The sequence below is a fragment of the Lactuca virosa genome, chromosome 1 (assembly GCF_052849685.1).
Source record: "Lactuca virosa cultivar CGN04683 chromosome 1, Lactuca_virosa_CGN04683_v6, whole genome shotgun sequence".
Lineage (NCBI taxonomy): Eukaryota > Viridiplantae > Streptophyta > Magnoliopsida > Asterales > Asteraceae > Lactuca > Lactuca virosa.
In genome coordinates this window covers 203,898,621-203,923,229 of record NC_136426.1, presented here as the reverse complement: position 1 = coordinate 203,923,229, position 24,609 = coordinate 203,898,621, and positions in this window count along the sequence as shown.

Here is a 24,609-nt window from a genome sequence, read left to right as displayed (position 1 = left end):
CACTGCAGTCATCCCAAGCTCTTCCCCTTGCTACCGGAAGTACCTGAAACCAAAACAGAAAACTGTAAGCACGAAGTTTAGTCGGTCTCCCCAAACTACCACATACCATAAACATATAACATGTATTTAGGAGATACGGGCCCCGCCCACACTCCGCTAACAAGGAGATATGGGCCCCACCCACTCTTCGCTGGCTACGAGATACGAGCCCCGCCCACACTAGGCTACTAAGAGATACAGGCCCCACCCACACTCGACTACTATGAGATACGGGCCCCGCCCATACTCAGCTGCTATGAGATACAAGCCTCTCCCACACTCAGCTACTAATCATACATACAAGTATCACACAGACAACAAGTATAACTAAGTCTATCAATCATTTATATAACCATAATCAAACTAAGCTATGAGGTACGGGCCCCGCCCATGCTCGGCTACTATGAGATACAGGCCTCGCCCACACTCAGCTATAAACATATCATACTATTGGCCGACCTTGGTGCCTTAGACCCGTTCCTACTAAAGGAAACTCACCTCCCAAGGCTGACTTCTGAAAACTCGAGTGAGGAATCTCTGATTGCTGCTCCGACAACTCCCTGACTATCAATTTCATAATAACACTTAATCAGAATCTGATAATCCTTATTAGGGTAAAATGACTATTTTACCCCTAGTCAAAGTCAACGCTTGGGTCAAAGTCAACCTTCTGGTTAATCCAACTCATCGAGTTGCTCCATCAACTTGCTGAGTTCTAGATCCTGAAATCGCGATCTAACTTCTCGAGTCTCCCCCTGACTCATCGAGTTTCCAGACTACTCACAGTCGCGATCTACCGATTTAACTCGTCGAGTGTAACACCCCCAAACCAGACGGCGGAAACGTCCGGGGGTGGATGACTTCATTTGTAGTATCACAACACATGCATTATAGTAATCAAAGTACAAACAACTATTGCATTAAAAGTATAAGTTTACATGTGTTCAATCAATGTATATTAACACCAAAATAGTTATACAAAAGAAGAAGACATGACTCAAAATAGCTCCATCTTCTCAAAAGCTCGGGGAGTACCTGTCTACTGATTCCCTGAGAATATAAGTAACTTAAAAAGAGAGTATCAACATAAAGTTGAGTGAGTGCATAAGTATTTATGTTTAGAAGTATGTTTTCTGTTTCTTGAATATGTAAACTATTCCTGAAAATCCTATATTTTCTGCTGTATATGAAAAGTAGTTTTAATCACATAAAACCGTTCTTTTTGTAAATCAATTTTCTGTATTTGTATTCTTTTGTATAACCTGTAAAACTGAGTGTGCATGGCTTCACCAGCTGTTATTGTAGACTGAGATGTAATATTGTAAACTATACTTTAGTAAACTGGTACTTTGAAAATGTACTCATGTTTAGTTAATTATACACTAATCGTACTGTTAATATCTTTTTAATGAGTTATTATAACCATATTGAGACTAGATGGCCTGAAACAACGCTTTGAAGGCGTCAAAAAGTCTTGATAACAATTTTCATTTGTAGGCTAGTATGTCCGGCTGTAGATAGCAGTCTCAGTGCGGGGTTGTCAATCCCAATATAGATCTATACACACTTGTTTCGATCCCCGACTGGAGATTCTGGTTATAATGTCAAGACTTTTACTACGTTGTTTAAATGAATAAACAAAGTGAATCTAACGACTCATAAAAAGCATATTGACGTTACCTGTATAATATAAGTGAAAACCCAATCATTCTGAAATAAATGATTGATAGTATGCCCCTGAATTAGTATTCTTAACATGTATTTGAAAGATGTATACCCTTCATTAGTTTTAAATCACACCCTTGTTCTTGTAAAATGGTGTACTCTAGTATACTTGAATCGTGAATTAATGTTTTATGAATCATAAATTATACCTATTATAATTTATATTTACTTTCTGAATTGATACTAACTGTTCATGAATGCAACCCCTTGCTCGACATGTTACAGAGGGAATTGAAACTGAATGAAATAACTTTTATATTTATATACATATACAAATATATATAAATAAAATTTAAACGACATTCGGACAAATAACTGATACTATAAGCCCACATCCAAACAAGGAAAATGAACCAAAGTGAGTTATCAGTCCTAAGCCCTTTAAATCTTATTTATATATACACATATATATATATATATATATATATATATATATATATATATATATATATATATATATATATATATATATATATATATATATATATATGATTTTTGGGAAAAATATAAGTTTATAAAATCATTTAAAAAGTTTAATATATTGAAATACATTTGGTGACTTGATGACATTTTAACACAATTTGAAACTATTTGATTTGATGAAAATTGAAATCCATTTTGTGAGATATTTTGAAACCATTTGATTGTAACACAAAATCCTTGTGTTAGACTTGTATTCACCCCCCCCCTCCCCCCTCCCCCTTAAAACAGTAAAAACTATGAAAATACGGGGGTATGAACCCACCTTTTAAAGGGTGATTCGATTGATGATTTGATATAGGATGTTTACTTCCACAAGTGTAATCCCTTAGTAAAACAAGTCCTGTATAGTAATTTGTATAGCATATATGCACCCAATTAGCTAAAATAATCATAGGAATGATTAGAAATTGGACTAATTTGTAAGTATAACTTACAAATAGGAGTGTTAGAAGCAAAAATGGAGGTTGAATGGTGTTCACGGCCAGGAGGGGTGTTCACGGCCCAAGATCATGAAGGGTTCACGGCCCTGGAGGTGCTCACGACCATGAATTCTTGATGATTAAAGAACACTTGATGATTCTAAACAAGTTCCTGAGAAGATTCAAAGGTTTTTAGATGGGTGTTCTTCATGTTATTCGCGTGTTCTTCATGTTCTGCGTGTGTTCTTCATGAAAACTAGTGAAATTAATGGATTTCAGCCTAGTATAAGAAGATGGAAGGATGTTCTTGAAGTGATAACAAGATCAATAATGTATACCTGTTAGATGTTCTGAAGAACTAGTGATAATCACTTGAATATGATGAGAAAGGATGATCCTAGCATGTTCTTGAGGATAGAGGGTGTTTTTGCTTGATGATACTTGATAGAAAAAGGTTGAAATCTCGATTGAAAGTGAAGAAATGAAACAATACTAGCTGAAACATATATATATATATATATATATATATATATATATATATATATATATATATATATATATATATATATATATATATATATATATATATATATACATATATGTGTGAGGGTTCACGGCCGTGATCCTCGTTCACGGCCGAAGTCGGCTAGCATGTTCACGGCTGCGAGGTTTCTTGGTCGGAAGGAAAAGAAGGAAGAAAGATGATGCGAAATTAGTCGGATCCAACTTATTCCTTTCTCATACATTTAATATTCTTATAGTTTTAAAAATGTAAAGGTTATTATAGTAACCTTAATAAAATCCAATATAACAAAGAGGACTTTAGTGACCCAAGTTTGCCTTTGGTTGACTAGGGTTACAAGTAGAAAATAACGGGATGTTACACCGAGTCCCTTCACTGACTCGTCGATTTCTACCTGAAGCTAAAACGGGACAAACCAAATCAACTCGTCGAGTCCCTCTATGGACTCTCCGAGTTCCCCTGTCTGATTGAGCCATCTCAATGGATTAAGCTCCTACCCTTCAGATCCAAGCTCCAAACTTCATCTACACACTGGGAATACACCTTTAAGGGTAAAGTTTTCAACTTTACCCGCGCTTAGTCCTTCTTAATGGGTTTAGCTCAAACCCTAACTCTCTAGAACATAGATCTTGGTCCACAAGCCATAATACCCAAAACCAAGGAACACTATACTAGATCTAGGCTCTGAACATCAGTTGAATTGGTAAAGTTCCAAGCTTTCCTTCCATGCATGGCCTTTTAGGGCTAAAAATCCGTATTAATGCTTAAAAGCTTGCAAGGGGCTTCCATGGTCCTAAAGTTTGCAGCTTTATGCCATGGAACCCCTCCTAGATCCCAGATTTGAAATATAAGTCACTTGAGACGTCCAAATCCCAAAGTCCAAGGTTCTTGAACCAAAACCCTCATAAAATGGAAGTAAATAGATCTAAGAAAAGAATGATCAAGTTAGAGACTGGATTCCCAGAAAATGGAGAGAATGAGAAGTTGTTTCTGGATGTACTTGTTTCCTTTCTGAACCTTCAAGCTCCTCTTTCTTCAACAAACTTCAAAACACACAATAAACACTCAAAAGCAACTCACAATCTCAAATGGTGCACTAGGTTTTGTGGATTAGCGATTGGGATAAGGAGGCTGTAAATGAGGCCAAGGGGTGGGGATTAAGATGCTTAAATAAGGTGCAAAATCAAGAAATTAGGGTTTCATTCTGACCAATCTACTTTCCAAGTTGAGGGCTCTTGACTCATCGAGTAGATAGCTTAAACCTCGCGCATAATCTGCCTTCGACTCGACGAGTTAGGGCCACCAACTCGTCCAGTCCCTCTCCTAAAATGAATAAATAAATAAGTTAAATGCATACCAGGAACCAGGCGTTACAATTCTCCCGCACTTGTCTTAGACTTCGTCCTTGAAGTCTGCTGCATCTGAAAACAACTCTGGATAGTGCTCCCTCATCTCCTCATCAGGCTCCCACGTCCATTCAGAACCCTTGCTGTGCTGCCACTACACCTTCACTAACCGAATAACCTTGTTCCTCAAGGATTTAGTCTTGCGATCCATAATCACCACCGGTCTCTCGATGTAGTTCAGGCTGTCGTCAACCTGAATATCCTCTAAGGGCACAATCGCTGAATCATCCACTTTGAACTTCCGTAACTAGGAAACATGGAAAGTGTTGTGGATCTGACTGAGCTCTGCAGGGAGATCCAACCGATATGCCACCTTGCCCACCCGGGCTATAACCCTCAAAGGACCAATATACCTGGGGCCCAGCTTGCCCACCTGGGCTATAACCCTGAAAGGTGAACATAACGCCCACCTGAAACTCTAAATCTGAACGCCACTTGTCGGCATAACTCTTCTGCCGACTCTGAACAGTCTGGAGCCTGCTCCGGACCTATTGGATCCACTCTGTAGTCTTGAGTACTACCTCTGTACTCCCCATGACTCTCTGGCCGACCTCACCCCAACATATTAGGGTCCTACACTTCCTCCCGTAGAGCATCTCGAAGGGACGTGGGTCTACGCTGGCGTGGTAACTGTTGTTATACGAAAATTCCGCTAACGGAAGATACGTATCCCAACTGCCACCGAAATCCCAAACACATGCGCGTAGCATGTCCTCGAGAGTCTGTATCGTCCTCTCACTCTGTCTATCTATCTGAGGGTGGAAAAAGCAGTGCTGAAGTGGAGACGAGTACCCATATCCTCGTGGAATCGCTTCCAAAATATGGAAGTGAAACGGACATCTCGGCCTGACACCACCGAGACAGGCACTCCATATCGTGCTACTATCTCACACACATACATCTCGGCTAGCTTCTCGGCCGATTTGCTCTCCTGGATCAGGATAAAATGAGCACTCTTGGTCAATCGATCCACGATGACCCATATCGAATCTACTTCGCATGCGGTCCTAGGAAGCTTGGTAATGAAATCCATAGTGATATCCTCCCATTTCCACACAGGAATGTCCAACGGATGCATCCGTGTGGTCTCTGGTGCTCGGTCTTGACCTTCCTGCAGGTCAAGCACCGCTCCACATACAAGCAACCTCCCGCTTCATGCAGGGCCAACAGTAATCAGGGCGAAGATCTCGGTACATCTTCGTTGCCCCAGGATGGATGGAGAACCGCGACTTATGGGCCTCACCCATTAGAACCTGCCACACTCCGCCCCAGTACGGAACCCAGACCCTCTTGTGTAGGGTCAGCAACCCACGGCTGTCATAATCAAATGAGGCCACCCGGTCTACGATCCGATCGCACTTCTGGCGTTCCTCCTTCAGGCCCTCTACGTGTGCCTCTCTGATCTGTTCCAACTATGGAGTAATCACTGTCATCCACAGACAGATGTTTCGAATTGGGACCGCTACTGCCTTGCGGCTCAGGGCGTCGGCCACCACATTAGCCTTGCCCAGGTGGTAAAGGATCTCACACTCGCAGTCCTTCACCACATCTAACCACCAACGCTGCCTCATGTTCAGATTCAGCTGATCCATGAGGTACCTCAAACTCTTGTGGTCCGTGTAAATGGTACAACGGACCCCATAGAGGTAATTTCGCCAAATCTTAAGGGCGAACAACACAACCCCTAACTCCAAATCTTGTGCCGGATAGTTAGCCTCATGAGGCTTCAACTATCTCGAAGCGTAAGCTATCACGTGACCCCGCTGCATCAATACCGCACACATGCCCGTAATCGAAGTGTCATAGTAATGCGCAAAGTCATCGACGCCCTCTGGCAAAGTCAGGATCGGTGACTCGCACAACCGCTGTTGGAGAGTCTCGAAGGCTACCTGCTACTCAGGCCCCCAGCGGAAGGTCACCGACTTGCAGAAGTCCTGAATAAATCTTCGATAATAACCCGCTAGACTAAGGAAACTCCGAATCTCAGTTGGAGACCTCGGAATCTCCCACTGCATCACGAGCTCTATCTTGGCCGGATCGACCAGAATAACCTTCTAGTTAACAAGGTGCCCAATAAACTGCACCTCGCACAACCAAAACTCACACTTGGAGAACTTTTCAATAAGTCTCTCCCTCCTCAATGTCTCCAACGCCTCCCTCAGGTGCTCCTCATGCTGCTCCTATGTCTTGGAGTAAACCAAGAGGTCATCGATGAAAACTATCACAGACCGATCCAACATCGGTCTGCAGACACGGTTCATGAGATCCATGAATGCGTCAGGAGCATTGGTGAGTCCAAACGGCATCACCACGAACTCGTAATGACCATAGCGAGTCCTAAAAGCTGTCGTCTGCACATCGTTGTCCCTGACTCGCATCTGGTGATAACCTGACTGTAAATCAGTCTTAGAGTAACAAGATGCACCCTGTAGCTGGTCAAACAAATCATCGATCCTCAGGAGAGGGTAACAGTTCTTCACCGTGACCTTATTCAGCTCCCGGTAGTCTATACACATGCGATGCGACCCGTCCTTTTTCCTCACAAATAGGATCGGGGCTCCCAATGGCGAACTGCTCGGTCTTATAAATCCCTTGTCTAGCAGCTCCTATAGATGCGTAGACAGCTCCTGCATCTCGGGAGGAGCCAACCAATACGGTGCCTTGGCTATCGGAGCCGCACCGGGGACTAGGTCAATCCTAATCTCAACCTGCCTCTCCGGAGGTATCCCAGGCAAATCCTCCAGGAATACGTCGGGGTATTATCGCACAACCGATACATCCTCTGTTGTCGCCTTACCCTTGAACCGGGTATCCATAACATACGCGACATAACATGCGCAACCCTGCTGAAGGTAGCGCCTAGCCCTCGCGGCTGAACATAGAGTCGGTCCACCCTGCGGCCTTTCACCCTGAATCACTAATCCTCCCCTAATAGGAGTCCGAACTCTCACTAGCTGCTACTCGCAATCGATCACTGCCCCATTGGGGCTCAACCAATCCATACCCACTATAACCTTGTTCCCTTGCAGGGGAATAGGAACCAGATCCACTAAAAACTGCTCATCGAATAAATGTACTGTACAACCTATGTGAATCCTCGCAACCCTAACGGTTCAGTCATCTGCTATCTCCACATCTAGTGGGAAATCCAACTCTCCCGGAGCTCCTATGAATCTCTTCCAGAGCACGAGCGACACAAAGGATCGGGTGGCACCCGAATCAAACAGTACCAAGGCTGATATACCGTTTACAAAGAACGATCCTATAGCAAACACATAAACATAAGCAATAATCAATACAAATAAACAGATAAGAAGAAGATACATACCCTTAACGACATCAGGAGCTGCACGTACGTCCTCTGCTGTCAACTGGAAGGCTCTTCTCTTCGCCACTGGCATCTCTGCCCGACCCTGAAGGCCATCTATAATCCTCAATGTAGCAGGCGTGGGTGCCGCCACCTTCCCTAATGCTGCCAAAGTCGGATACTCGGACCTCATGTGGCCCCTCTGATTGCACTGAAAGCAAATCAGATCAGATAATGTGGTGGTAGTGGTGGTAGAAGCAACAATACAATCCCTGTTCACATTTCTAGTTCGGCCGCACTTGGAGCAGCCCGAACTACCCGCCCTGCACGTCCCCTCGTGCGACCTACCGCACTTGGCGCAGCGGCCTCGACCCTACTGGCCCTTCCCTCGGGAATCTGTCTTGGGCTTCTTTCCCGAACCCTCCACGCCAGACACAAACTCTGGCTTCCTCTTCCTATCCATCTCTAAATCAATCTCTCTCTCACAAGCCCTAACAATCATGTCCTCCAGCGTCTTGTATCTGGAGTGGCTCACAAACTGGCGGATATCTCTCCGCAATATCTCATGATATCGAGCCTTCTTCATCTCCTCGTCTGCCACATACTGCGGAACGAGAAGGGTCGTCTCCCTAAACTTGGCGGTGATCTCCGCCAAAGTCTCTGTCGTCTGCTGTCAATCCTGAAACTCTGTAGCTAGCTGTTGCACCTCTATCACAGGTGCAAACTCGGTCCGGAACCTAGCCGAAAAATCACTCCAAGTCATAGTATCAAGAGATGAATCATCACCACCGGCATGTCCGACCTCCTCTCACCAGTCACGTGCCCTGTCCTTCAGAAGACAGGACGCAAGTCTAACCTTGTCCCCCTCAAGATATCTGCTGGTGTGGAATGTGTTGGAGACATCCGCCAACCATCTGGTACTCGCAATGTGGTCCCGAGCCCCATGGTATTCGGGAGCTCCACATGCTCTGAAATCCCTGAATGTCAGTGTGCACAACACCATCATGGCCGCCACCTCGGTGCGGAAAGCACTCAACCTCTCATCCATAAACTCCAAAATTCCCCCCTTGATCGTGCCAAAGATTAAAGGAGTCTGCTCCAAAATGTTGCGTGTGATCTCAGACGAGATGAACTCCCTCATTTGCTCATCCAGCTGCCCAACTCCAGAGCCCGAGCCTGATGCCTCAACAGTTCCTGAACTACCAACTGGCCTAGTGCGTAGCGTCACCATACTGAAAATACACCATAACAAACATCAGTATACTCATCATATCTCGAGGGATCTAACACACTACAACTTTCCTAGATTCATCTCGGCCTTCCTTGATTCGAGTACGGATCCTCTGCTTTCAGTAGTACGGGCCCATACTACCTTTCACATCTATCCGTACTTTCCTCAACAACTGCCTCGACTCCACCAAGTCCCTTCTACTACTACTGTTGATCTCATGCTAATCTCATCCTAGGCTTTCCTTAGGGTACTCTCCAACCCACTCTCCGCCATCAGCTGCATAAGAAGTCCCTGCTATCTCCCCTAACTTGCTCGTGAATACTATTACATATGACTAAGACTAGATAATTCTTCGAATGAGAGATCCTACCCTACAATGGTTGGACTCAAATAAGAGTTGTGCAATAGAGCTACACCTATTCTTCTGAAATCATTTAATCCTCGCATTATGTAACTTAACATATTCATTAACTAGTTAGTAAAAGATAACTAGGACTCCTAAAAGCACAAAGCAAGCAGCATTCGAGCATCAAGTAAACCTAATCAAGCATAACATATTCAGGCCATCACTGACTAATATTTACTAGCATGCGATTCATAAAGCTGAGATACATATAACAGGCACATAAGACATCCTTCCTAGATCCTTAGTCCTAAACTAGCATGCAGTTCTCATAAAGCTGGTACACATATAATAGGCACATAAGGCATCCTTCCTAGATCCTTAGTCCTAATCTAGCATGCAGATCTCATAAACATATCATAACATAAACTTGTATGGGTAATTTGGGAGTACTTACTTGAGATCGGCTGATTGCATGCACCACGCCCTTTTCTTTTTTTCAAAAATCCTTTTCTTTCTTTTCATAGTTCTTTTTATAAAGTGATTTTCTTTTTGAAAATTTTCATATCAAGTCCTTAGTTTGAGTTCAGAAACACCCGAGAGTGTGCCCGAATCCCTCAAACCAAGGCTCTGATACCAACTTGAAACATCCCAAAAATACAGTCTAGAAATTTCATTTTTAATTATTAATAAAACCTTAGTTATTCGAAACACACATCACAATATCTCAAACATCATATCAATGTATATCAAAATATCAGAGTATCAACATCCCAGGCTGAACATACGGTGTGTGAACTGCATTCACCCCGAGCTTTTCCCCTTGCTACCGGAAGTACCTGAAACCAAAACTGAAAACTATAAGCACGAAGCTTGGTGGGTCTTCCCAAACTACCACATTCCAAACACATATAACATGCATCTATGAGATACGGGACCCGCCCACACTCATGGAGATATGGGCCCCGCTCACACTCATGGAGATATGGGCCCCACCCACACTCCGCTAACTAGGAGATACGGGCCCCGCCCACACTCTGCTACCTACGAGATACGAGCCCCGCCCACACTCGGCTACTATGAGATACGGGCCCCGCGCACACTCAGCTGCTATGAGAAACGGGCCCCGCCCACACTCAGCTACTAATCATACATACAAGTATCACACAGACAACAAGTATAACTAAGTCTATCAATCAGACATATAACCATAATCAAACTAAGCTATGAGGTACGGGCCCCGCCCACACTCGACTACTATGAGATACGAGCCTCACCCACACTCAGCTACTAACATATCATACTACGGGCCGGCCTTGGTGCCTTACACCCATTCCTACTGAAGGAAACTCACCTCGCGAGGCTGATTGATGAAAACTCGAGTGAGGAATCTCTGACTACTGCTCCGGCGACTCCCCGTCTATCAATATCATAATAACACTTAATCAGAATCTGATAATCCTTCTTAGGGGAAAATGACCATTTTACCCCTGGTCAAAGTCAACGCTAGGGTCAAAGTCAACCTTTTGGTTGACCCAACTCGTCGAGTTGCTCCATCTACTAGTCGAGTTCTAGATCCTAAAATCGCGATCTAACTCGTCGAGTCTCCCCCTGACTCATCTAGTTTCCAGGCTACTTACAGTCGCGATCTACCGATTAAACTCGCCGAGTCCCTTCACCGACTCGTCGAGTTCTACCTGAAGCTAAAACGGGGAAAACCAAATCAACTCGTCGAGTCCCTCTATAGACTCGCCCAGTTCCCCTGTCTGATTGAGCCATCTCAATGGATTAAGCTCCTAACCTTCAGATCCAGTTCCAAACTTTGTCTACACACTGGGAATACACCTTTAAGGGTAAAGTTTCCAACTTTACCTGCTCTTAGTCCTTCTTAATGGGTTTAGCTCAAACCCTAACTCTCTAGAACATAGATCTTGGTCCACAAGCAATAATACCCTAAACCAAGGCACACTATACAAAATCTAGGCTCTGAACATTAGTTGAACACGTAAAGTTCCAAGCTTTCCTTTCATGCATGGCCTTTTAGGGCTAAAAAGGCCATATTAATGCTTAAAAGCTTGCATGGGGCTTCCATGGTCATAAAGTTTGCACCTTTATGCCATGAAACCCCTCCTAGATCCCAGATTTTAAATATAAGTCACTTCGGACGTCCAAATCCCAAAGACCAAGGTTCTTGAACCAAAATCCTCATAAAATGGAAGTAAATAGATCTAAGAAAAGAATGATCAAGTTAGAGAGTTGATTACCAGAAAATGGAGAGAATGAGAAGTTGTTTCTGGATCTACTTGTTTCCCTTTGAACCTTCAAGCTCCTCTTTCTTCAACAAGCTTCAAAACACACAATAAACACTCAAAAGCAACTCACAAGCTCAAATGGTGCACTACGGTTTCGTGGATTAGGGTTTGGGACAAGGAGGCTGTAAATGAGGCCAAGGGGTAGGTATTAAGATGCTTAAATTGTTGGATTGGGTGTCTAAGCCCATAACTATTTTGGTATGTACTTGACCCGATTATGAGCATGGTCCTTTTGGGTTGCCTTCACTATATCAACTGATAGGATGAATTAAGGAGAAAGAGGATTAATTATGATTTGTTAATATATTATGTGAATAATATATTAAAAGAGAAATCATATTGTTTAATTAATATTAATCAAGAATTAATTTAGAATTAATTTTGTGGTCAAAAGGGATTAATTAAATAAAGCGGACTGATACTGTAATTATAAGATAGTTACAAAGTTGGGCTTAGGATCCATAAGGATGCAATGGACGAATTCTATATGAGAGTCCATATAGAAATCGTCCAAGGGCCTTCTGGAAGGATCCATTGGGCTGCTTAAGGACTAAGCAACTGGATTAGGGTTTCCAAGTTGATAACCCTAGAAGCCTAACTATAAAAGGAACCCACTAGGCCACCAAATTCGTCCCTAACCTTCTAAGAGAGCCCTTGGACGAATTTTGTGCCTCCTCCTCCCTCTCCTAAGTCATCTTGTTGCTAGTGGTGTTTGTGACTCCATTAGAGGTGCAACATTTGAGGCACTAAGCTTTCAAAGGTCAAGGAGTTCTTGTTATTACTACATAACAAGTTGAGGTAATCATTCTAACTTGTTTATTATGTCTATTTCGAAATAATCATGCTAGATTAGGGTTTATTGCTTTGGTATTCAATGTTGTATGTTCAAATTAGAAAAACCTAGATCAAAGCAATTAGGGTTGCATGAACACCATAAGAATGATTTTATGCTCATAACCCATCATAAATAGGGCGCAAAATAACGAAGTTGGTCTTTATAGTAACCCTCCTCCATTTCTTGGTCTTACCACATTAAAAACTTGCATTTTGGATCTTCAGCTGACTGGTTAAAAGGGAAGACCGGAATTAGGGTTTGGGTTACGATTAACGAAAATGTGTGCATTTCCAGCTCAAAATAACAAATACGGTGTATGTAAACAAAAGGAATACTCACCAAAGAATTTTTGTAGTTCCAAAATCTTCAAGCTACATTATCATAAGTCTAGGAAGTCCTTTCCATGCTTATTGTTGTTGGATTAGATGTCTAAGCTCATAATTATTATTGGTTTGTATTCGACCCGAATTTGCATGGTCCATTTGGGTTGCACATCATCAGGACAATTTGTTAGGATGGACTTTTGAGAGAAGAGCTTATATATGATTTATTAATATATTATAAGTTCTAATATATTAATATGAAATCATATGTTTTAATTAATATTGATCAAGAATTAGTTTGGAATTAATTTAGTGATCAAAAGAGACTAATTAAAACTATAGGGACTAATTATGGTAATTAGTTATATTTATATGTGTTGGGATTGTGATCCATGTTGGACCAAGTTTATGTATGGATACATAAAGAGTTGGGCCACATGAACCATGGATCATAAAACCCATGGGTATGGGTTTGGGTTATACCCATGACTCTTAGAATTCAACACATATAAATACAAATGTTACGACCTAAAAACCGCCACCACTAGTGTGTGTTCATGTTCTTGGAGTTCATGAAGGTTTTAGAGTGCATGGAGATTCTCTCTCAAGTCCTACCTTTGTCCTTGATGTGTTCTGACTTCGTTTGAGGCTTCCACACCATTGGGGCTAAGCTCTTAAGGCCAAATACATCAAGACTTCCAGCCATACAAAAAGGTATGTTACTCTATCTAGCAAATTATGTAGTTTGTATGACAATTCCACGCTAGCTATATGTTCAATACCGTGGAAACCATTTGCATGTATAATTACTGAAAACATAGGTCCAACGTATTTAGGGTTGTATGTGCATCATAGGATGTTGTATTATACCAAAACTCAACAGTGGTATCAGAGCAAAGGCTTGTTTTCATGTTATACTTGCTGAAATGGCTGAAAAATCGAAAATTTTGGGTTTCTGGGCACTGGACTCGCCGAGTCCACTGATGGACTCACCGAGTCCATGAAGAAATTTATCCAACTCATCGAGTTGATTCATGCATTCAACGAATTGGACCCCCTGACAGCAAATTTTCGACTTTTAAGACTGGAATTGGACTAAAAACATTACCCTAAGCTGTTTTTGAACTGGTAAACCTATTTTTTATGTGGTAATGTTCATGCTAATCCAATTCAAAATATAATTGACAATAGATTCATGTTTTGTATTAGTTTAGTTTAGGCTAATTACATGAAAATTGTTTGACTTGAATTATCTTATTCTTATAAGTTAGTTTATATTAATAGAAAAGTTATGTGATAATTTGTTTTCAATCCAAATTAATCTTAAAGTTGTTCATAAAATGTGTTTTTGTAACTTGTCCTCAAGTTATATGAAAATTCACATTTATGATTTTTAAAACTCATAAGATTTCCATAAGTTAGGAAAAATGAAGAGTCTTATTTTCTTAAATGATTTTAAAGTCTTCCATAAACTGTCCTCAAGTTATGGAACTTGAAGAGGTTTCCATTAAACTACTTTAAACTCATAGGTTATGAAAATGAAGAGTCTTTTTCCTTAAATGTTTTTAAAGTCTTCCATAACTTGTCCTCAAGTTATGAAACTTGAAGAGTTTTCATTAAAACTACTTTAAATTCATAAGTTACGGAATTAAAAAGAGTTTTTGAATTGTTCAAAACTTGTCCTCAAGTTTTGGAATTTGTAAAGTCCCCCCCCCCCCATGAATACTTTAATTCCAAGTTAAGCCCTTAGAGTTTTAAAAGTTAAAATTCAACCCTTATACTATTATAATATTAATAGTTAATGGTTATATATATGTATAAGAACAAAGTCAGTCTTACCATTAGTAGGCCTCATTCACGAAGCCGGTCTATAAGGGGGTATAAGGTTACTGCCTATAAAATGGCAGTTTAATGGGTGTCCTTAGAATACTTTAATTCCAAGTTAAGCCCTTAGAGTTTTAAACGTTAAAATTCAACCATTATACTATTATAATATTAATAGTTAATAGTTATATATATGTATAAGAACAAAGTCAGTCTTACCGTTAGTAGGCCTCATTCACGAAGCTGGTCTATAAGGGGGTATAAGGTTACTGCCTATAAAATGGCAGTTTAATGGGTGTCCACTCTCACCCACCGCTTCCTTGACTGTTGGAGGGTTGTTAGCCGAACGGGTTTGACATGACTATAATTCTCCTTTCATTAAAAGTATTAATGATAAATACTAAGTAACTAAACACTTATAAATTCCCAATCTTAGTTACTTAGGAAAATCTGAATTTGGTGCTAACCCATGAAATTCACACTTTGTACCTTACCAATTCGTTGGTGGAGCGTGTGTGGGTAACCGGCACACTAACCGGCACACTTAATGTTTATCATAGATCGGTGGAGTGTGTGTGGGTAACCGGCACATCGATTAGGTGATAATATTAAGGGTACCTAGTGAATTTGCATGGTTATTCACACATTTTTTTGTGATCCTCGGCATCCCAGTCACAAAATTTGAGAGGGCACAATCGAGACTGAAACATGCCATTGAAAAGTTCAATGAATCTCAAAAGATCTAGGAGTTTCAAAACCAATTAAAACCTAATAAATTATTTCGTTTTTCATGGTGGAAATTGGTGAATCGTCATTCGCCTACCTTCAAATATTTTATAGCTTGGATTACGACATCCCTCTTCCAAGTTGTAAAATATTATGTTGGGTCCTAGCCTTAATATTTCATATTGGGAGTTATATTAAGGACTTAAATCAAATAACTTGAATATCTCCCATTTTATATGTCTGGTTCAGACAACTTTGATCTTCCCAAATCTGTTTCCTCCACCTCCTCAAATTATTCTCCCTAACCCACAAGTTCAAGGTCACTCAAGCGCTATTGGCAAGCAAAGTCTATGTGTGCTCACATCTTGGAGATGAAGTCACACATTGACAAGTCGGGAGAGTTGGGTGTCAAGGTCTTGAGGAAGTTGATTGTTGACTCGGTTCTTCAATCACTTTCTAAGTCACATAGTGAGTTCCTTTAGAGCTACTATATGACAGACCATGACATGAACCTTAATGATCTTACCTATTTGCTTGGTGCTGCTGAATCAGCAATGATTTGGAGCACAAGTAAATCAAATTTTATTAGAAGATCGACTTCCCAAACTACCAAGGACATTGATAATGGTAACATTGGAAATCCAGAAAAGCTTTCTCTTCCCAATGGAAAGGGGTCAGCCATAGTCAACTCGGTTGACCAAATGGTAAAGAGAAAGGCTAAATCTGAGATAGTCCCGTGTACTATTTCGAAAGAGTCCATAGGTTTCTATTGCCAAAGGAAGGGGCATTGGTTGCGAAGCTGGCCAAATTTACCTGATAGTCTGTAAGGATGGTAAAGTCAAAAGTATTGACTCTACTTCAAGTAAAGTCCACTATCTAACTCTATTAAGTTCCTATTTGGAGATTCTTATTACATGATGTGACTAGATCACATTTTGATGTTTTAAGAATCAAATTTAAGAGGAAGCTTAAAGGAAGAATATGTTGATTCTGATCGCGAATATGGATTTCGGTCGCTTAGTTTGGTGATCAGAATTTTGAGCTGTTACTTAAAGAGTTGTGATAGATTGCTTAGGAATACATAACAACATAGTTTTTCATATGCATTTGCATTGTAAGGATAAGTTTTTTCGCAAAGTTTTTAAAATAAAAGAATAGTTTTTTATTTTATTAATTTTAAAATATCCTTACAGTGACATTTGTGAGAAATTGTTGTTTATATGTTTCCATTGATTGCAATATTGGAAAATGGATTTGATTCTGTCGACTGTGGTATGTCTTAATTTACCAAATACGGAAAGATTCTCATCACCCAAGTTTCAGTTGGGTAGAAACTTGGAATCATGCAAGTTGTATGATGAATGAGAATTTTCATCTATGGAAAATTAAGACTAATTCCTTGTTTACATGTATATGTGATTCAAGTGAAGGACTAAGGGATCGAGTACACCTTTTTATGCACTGGTCAAGTCGACCACAAAGATCGATAAGACTATTCGTCATGGTTTACAAAGGTTTAGTAAATATGGTTATACTTACAAGTTTAAGTATAATTCTGAAACATTGCAAAAGTTTCAACGTATGGCAGAACGAATGAGAAGAATCAAATTAGGCAGAAAGATAAACGTTTCTCAATCTAAAAAGATGGGAGAGTACTTTAGTATCATGTTTTGTGATCATCTTAATGATTAAGAAACCATATCACAATTGGTCCTCTAAGGACATCTTAGTGCATTCCTATGGCTAAGGAGAGGAATCATGAATTGTTGAAATGGTTAAATCAAGAAGATGAGTTATACTTTGTTCCTAAACAAGTCTTAGAGTCGTACTCCAAGATTGTAACTTGAGTGACACATCTTAAAGAAGGTTTATTAACACTAGTCAAATGTAAGAGTAAAAGGTGTCCTACTCTTGTACATATGAAATTGGTAAGTTGTGATGTTTTGGATAAAACAAACACCAACTAAGGCCAATTGTGTGAAGTGTTTGTCTTGATAAGAATCTGCACTATCCCTTTAATATTTGTTTGTCAAGGAATGGTTCTTGGCAAGAGAGTCTTATATGTCAAGAGGACAGTGGGAGTCTAAAAGATCCTGAAAGAGTTTTGAAAATCTAATCAAGAATAAAACTTGTAGTTTATCACTAGCACACGACTTGAGGTTTATAACCTATCGTGTTGACATATTCCTATTTCTGTGCCCATTCCAGTTAAAGTTGGTTTTGCATTGGTTGCATAACAACTTGGAAGACATGGTAGGCCCTTGTGCTGCCAGGTGGCAAGAAGTTAAAATTACACAAGTTCGATCTATATGAGTTTGGATTTGCCACTAACCTTGTCTTGTGATTATGGTTTGACAAATTCGCATGGATAGGAACACATATACCATAAAATCTACGTGTCATAAGGTTTCTCTCCGATTCATGAAAATGATGGTGAGGAAATGCTTTCACTAAGTAGATTTTAAGTATATAGCAATTGTGATATTTGCATTCTCAAAGTCGTTAGTGGTGTGTGTGTGGTTAACCGGCACACTAACATGGACTTGTGAGAAATGGCAAAGGTCTAAACAATTGAGATTATGATTACGGCATCCCTTTTCATAGTTCTAAAATTGTCTAGACACACATGTGTTCTATCTAAGGAAAGGTGTATGATTTTGATAAAGTTTTAGAAAAGCATCTTGTATCAGAAGTCTGAACTTTGGTAAGAAAGTCAATTAAGTATTAATTTCTAAAAGTCCAACTGATTTCTGGATACATGTAAAAGCTAGTGGGAGCATGATTGTTATGATAATAATCATCATGTTAGTGGGAGCATGATAATTATGATAAGTGTTGCAAGTTAGCAATGTTAATTATAGAAAACAAAACTTTCAATTCGTGATGTTGCAGGGGTTGAAAAGGTTGTTTTGTTATACTTCATTTCAATTCTAATAGCTTAGATTGAGAGATTTTGATTGAATTTAGTCATGATTACATTATTTGCGTTCTAAAATTCAATTATGATTACGGCATCCCTTTTCATAATCTGAATTATGAGAACATGGAAAATAGAAATAGAAATATTATAGCAAAAAGACTAGTCTAGTATCATGTCTTTATGTGAGACATCATGAATCGTGTCCCATATGCTTCGGATATAGGATCGATTGCATGTGCTATAATATTCATCCTTTCTAAATTTTCCAAATGCTCAGGGCATTAAGAAGGGAAAAGTCTAGAATTGGATATGACTAAAATGATTAAGCAATTGTCGAGGACAATTTAAGGTTTACCAAAGATTGGTTGCTCATGGACAGTTGGAAGTATATTGTTAATTTTGGAAGGACCATATTAACATATTCTGAAAAGAAGAACTCCTGTTCAGAAGTGATAGTCAAAATGGGAATCTGGAAAGGTTTCCATAGGTGGGAGTTGTTCTTCAAATCTGTGTAAGATTAGAAAGCTTAATGCAAGAAGGACGTTCAAAGTAATGTACTTTGAATTTGAGACTTCGTTTCCATGGAATTGATCTCCAGTTGAATACTTTGTAATGTCTGTTGACAAGTCTTTGTGACTTTGTGCATAATCATTACGAGTGGATCAATGCATATAAGTTTAGAATCTAACAGATTTCGGTAAATGGCAGGAATTTGGAATTCTTACATTTACAATGAGGATTTGGGATTGTGAAATGAGAATCATTGGAATTATGTTCAATCGATCTATTTCACAAAGTAAAAGATCATAGACAAACTTAGTGTGCATACTTGGTGTATGGCATAACTAATGTTTGGATAAACATAGTGTGCATGCTTGGAGCATGGCATGACTATTGTTTTAATTTACGTATAAAGTTGATTATTTGAAACATTATGCAATGAATAATGTTTAATCAATATGGTGATAAATAAAAGGTGTTTTGTTTATATTCATAAGTTCTGAGACCATATTGGATTCAATTATTCTTGTGTTTCACTTTGCATGTTTTGACTTCCAGAATAGCTAGGTTATTCTTCCCGAATGACTAAGTTATTCAAACCATCCACCGTCGATAATACGTTGGAAGTAGGTATTAAGGCAAGACTGTCATGAATTAGGTTTGTAGATTTCTAAGGTGTTGGACATAGCAAAAGTTGATGCAACATTCAAGAGTGCTCCTGGAATGAGATTCGAGTATTGGATTAAACCCACGCTCACTTGTATCACTTCATGGATTTTTATCTCGAGTGATCGTGAGACGATAATATCTTATATTCTTCAAACCTAGAGATATGAGTTGTTAACTATGAGTTGGTTATACATTGATTGTACAAAAACGCATCGGTAACTCAATGTTATAAAACGTGCCTTTGTGTATGATTCAACAAGTAGTAGAACAAGCATATGAGTCGAAGTTTATCCATTCCTTTTACCCATAGAGGGATAAAAGCGATATCTGTGGGCCCCTCGATGATTTAGTGATGACAAACATAAGTGTTCGGACGGGCATGGACTGATTTGATTTGTTCAATTAGTCAGTCGTCATAAATCGGAAATCGAGAAACAACAGATGGACAGAGAGAATAATTATAATCCATGCCTCAGTCCATATGATATCTAGAATGGAGGAATATATGATCCCTTATCTAATGGACACATCATTGATTTGTTCAGAGTTCGACAGCGGCTTAAAGAGCTACGATTGCTAGTTAGGTTTTGGAGTCATACGCAATAATAGTTTTAGACTTATCCAAGTGGGAGACTGTTGGATTAGATGTCTAAGTCCATAACTATTATTGGTTTGTATTCGACCCGACTTTGCATGGTCCATTTGGATGGACTTTTGAGAGAAGAGGTTATATATGATTTATTAATATATTATAAGTACTAATATATTAATATGAAATCATATGTTTTAATTAGTATTGATCAAGAATTAGTTTGGAATTAATTTAGTGATCAAAAGAGACTAACTAAAACCATGGGGACTAATTATGGTAATTAGTTATATTTATATGTGTTGGGCTTATGATCCATGTTGGACCAACTTTATGTATGGATACATAAAGATTTGGGCCACATGAACCACGGATCATAAAACTCATGGGTATGGGTTTCGGTTATACCCATGACCCTTAGAATTCAACAAATATAAATACATATGTGATGACCTAAAAGCCGCCACCACTAGTGTGTGTTCAAGTTCTTGGAGTTCATGAAGGTTTTAAAGTGCATGGAGATTCTCTCTTAAGTCCTACCTTTTGTCCTTGATGTGTTCTGACTTCATTTGAGGCTTCCACACTATTGAGGCTAAGCTCTTAAGGCCAAATACATCATGACTTCCAGCCATACAAAAAGGTATGTTACTCTATCTAGCAAATTATGTAGTTTGTATGACAATTTCATGCTAGCTATATGTTCAATACCTTTGAAACCATTTGCATGTACATTTAGTGAAAACATAGGTCCAAGATATTTTGGATTGTATGTGCACCATAGGATGTTGTATTATACCAAAACCCAACAATTGCTTCTTTACAATCACAAGGTGGACAGGGTTCATCATCACGAAGGTTTCTGACACGCAGGAGGTTGATTGATCAACCAGAGGAGGAAGACATTGCTCTCGTTATATCGATTAAGTGTAGAGTATCGGGAGGGAGGCACTGACCTAATTTGGGGTAACAATGTATCATAGATGGTTCGAATGAGGGTTCATTTAAGGAAGGTTTCCCTGTTATAAGATGACATGGTCAAATAGTTGTCCACATAAGCCAATACACGTCAGCAGTGACCCCTAAAATGGTAACATTTTCACCCATTCCTTTAATTAGCCGGTATTTACTAACATTAAGGATCAATTGAGCACAAAAAATATTAGTGACTAAATGTGCAAATTGACCAAACATTGATGTGCTACAGTGTCAAAAACCCTATCGATTAGCATCAACTTTTGGTTCATTTTCACATTTGTCAAACTTGTGATTTTTTTCAATTAGGAATAAGCTCAGTTTACATCCTTGAAGACCACAATCTTTAAGGATGTCCAGGGTGTATTTTCTTTGACTAAGAACCAATCCCTCTGAGGTGCGAGACACTTCGATTCCAAGAAAATACTTGAGGTTACTAAGGTCTTTTATGCTGAAAAGTTTGTCAAGCTCATCTTTGATGTTTTAAATCTTGGTAGGATTGTTACCAACCAATATGACTTTATCCACATATATGAGGGCTTCCATAAAATCACTTTCCTTTCATTGAGTGAACAGGGAATAGTCGGCCATATATTGAATGAAATAAAGATTAATTAAGGCGCTTGTGAATTTTTTATACCAATTTCTTGATGCTTGCTTCAAGCTGTAAAGAGATTTTCGTAACTGACAGACTCTTGTTTCTCCTCTCTTACCAAAACTTTGTGGTATCTTCATATACACTTCTTCATTCAAATCTTCGTGTAGAAATGCATTGTTGACATCGAGAAACTACAGATTGCTTTTTAGTTTTCCACGATACATGGGCACCTCCAAGGAGTAGTAAGTAACCGGTTCTAGATTTTCTTGTATACGGGCATCCCAACCAGTCGGAATCACAATACGCCGTGAGATTACATGTCACACCCAGCTAAAGTGGAAACACGAAGCGTGTCAGTATAAAGGGTCTCATAGCAAAAGCTAAAAGACAACACCAACCTTAGTATAAAAAATCATTAACAATTTACAATGAGTTTGAACAACTTTTTAAAAGAGATTACAATATATTTAAAAGTCAACACATGCAAATGCTCCTACAAGTGTTGTGTCTCTATGTGCCTCTTAGTAGGTAAATCCTGAAAAAAAGCATGTAAAACGAGCATCAACAATAAAAATAGTTGGTGATTACTGACAGATTAGAAATAATATTGGTTTCATGAATCGAAATCAAAGTTTTGATAAAAGTTTCCATAAATAAAAAAATATTGAAAAAATCATTAAATAAGTTTGCATATACAAAGTTCATTGTCATCATGAGAGATAAAGTATGTTGCGCAAGTGAGATGAAACGTTCATATTCTCATGGTAAATAAAGTTCGTTACTAAAACGAGTAAAGAAGTTTTATTGCTACAATGAACAAACAAGTTCGTTGCTACAAGGAGAAAATAAGTTCATTGTTAAGACAAGTAAATAAGTTTCCAGTAATAAAAGTTTGTTACTATAATGAGAAACAAAGTTCATTGCTATAATGAGAAACAAAGTTCATTGCTATAATTAATAAACGAGTTTGTATGTATATGAGCAAACAATGAGTTGACAACCAAGCCAATGACTGATTCCCTATCAAGATCTATGGTCATCATTCCATAGATTATATGGTATCATGCACTCCAACAATCGGGCGAGTGAGGAGTTGTCAATTCCTAATAGCGCTATCCATAATAACCATTGGCTCATAGAGTTAATGGTTGGAGTAAAGTGTAAGGGAAGGGACGTAAGACAATAAGGCCTCATGTTTCAAATTGCATAAACTTACACAGCGAAATATAGCAAAATATAGCAATCAAGTTTGATACAATTCAATTTAAATACAATGAATACTAAATAGCTTTTCGGACATGCTTTTCCAGCCCAAAACATAAAAACTGAAAATAGAGGGAGTCGTGAATACTCACAATGCATTGAGATGATGCAAATGGTGCCTTGAACTATGTTCCACTTGTACCACTACCGATTCCTACAATAATGGTATACGCTAGTGAGTCTCTAATCGAAATCTAATACTAGTATACTTACTACTACAATAGAATTATGCCAATATTGTGTCAAAATTTAATATTTTTATGTTACAAACATTTTTCTGTGAAATTTAGATTTCTATGAATCAATTGGTTGTATAACAATTTAAGCGGAAAATTCCAATTATTGAAATGTTAATATTTAACATTTTAAGAGGTGTTCCAATGATTAAATATTCAAAAAACTAAATCAGTTTAGTTCTAAAATCTCCCAAACTTTGTATTTGAGTTTCAACTGAAGTCAAAGATGTTAAGATAAATTTTCTTGCATTTTTTATATGTCTAGCTTTTTTTCACCATATTAATTTCTTGAATAACCATAAAAACATTAAAAATAATAAACAGTTAATAAAAATTACCAAACTTCACATTTTGGTTCTAACTATATTAGAACACATCTAGAGAAATTTTCATGGATTATAGATACGCATAACCATTTTAACTACATTTAATTCTCTAGATAGATAAAAATTAATGAAAAATAGCAATCAGTTAAGAAAATTCCCCAAACTTTGTGCACTACTGTTATAAAACATATTAAATCCGGGAAAAATATAAAAACTAATTTTCAAATAGTTTAACATTATTTTTTGGATTTTTGTGTATTTATTCTATCAAAATAGAGATAAATAGAAAACAGTTTCAAAAATTCGCTAAAGTTTTTGTACTAGTGTTATTACATACGTAAAAGCTGGGAAAAATATAAAAGTTGGTTTCCAAACAGTTTAGATATTTGTCTTTGTTTTATTCATTTAAACAAGCATTAATTCGTTAATAATTATTAAATAGTTAATGAAAATTACCAAACTTTTTGTATACTTCATATACAAAATACATAATCTTGGAAAAATACCAAAACTGCTTTTCAAATAGTGTAACCTAATTTTATGATTTTTTTGTGTTTATTGTAACAAAAAGGAAGATAACTAGAAAACAATATGTAATATTGTCCAAACATGGTATTCCACTTTTATTAAACATATATAATCTGGGAAAAATGGAAAATGTGATTTTCATATAAAAGAGTCTGATTTTCCTAATTTATGTGTATTTAATAAATAAAAACTAGAATAAATAGTAAACAATTAAGATAATTCCTGAAAGTGTTTGTAAAGTTATTTGATGTTGCATATAATATGTAAAAAAAATATCAAGAGTCATTTGTAAACAGTGGAGTCTGATTTTGGATTTATGAATGTTTAATCTTAGGAAAATAGAAGAAAAATAGCTTACAGAAGAGACAAATTGTACAACTTTTTATACAGCATCCTAATGTAATATAAGATTTTCTGTTAAAGTTTCATGATTTTTTGATGAGTAAAACTACTTTTCCCGATTTTAGTCCATTATAAACACAAAAATTATGGAAAAATATAAATACATTAT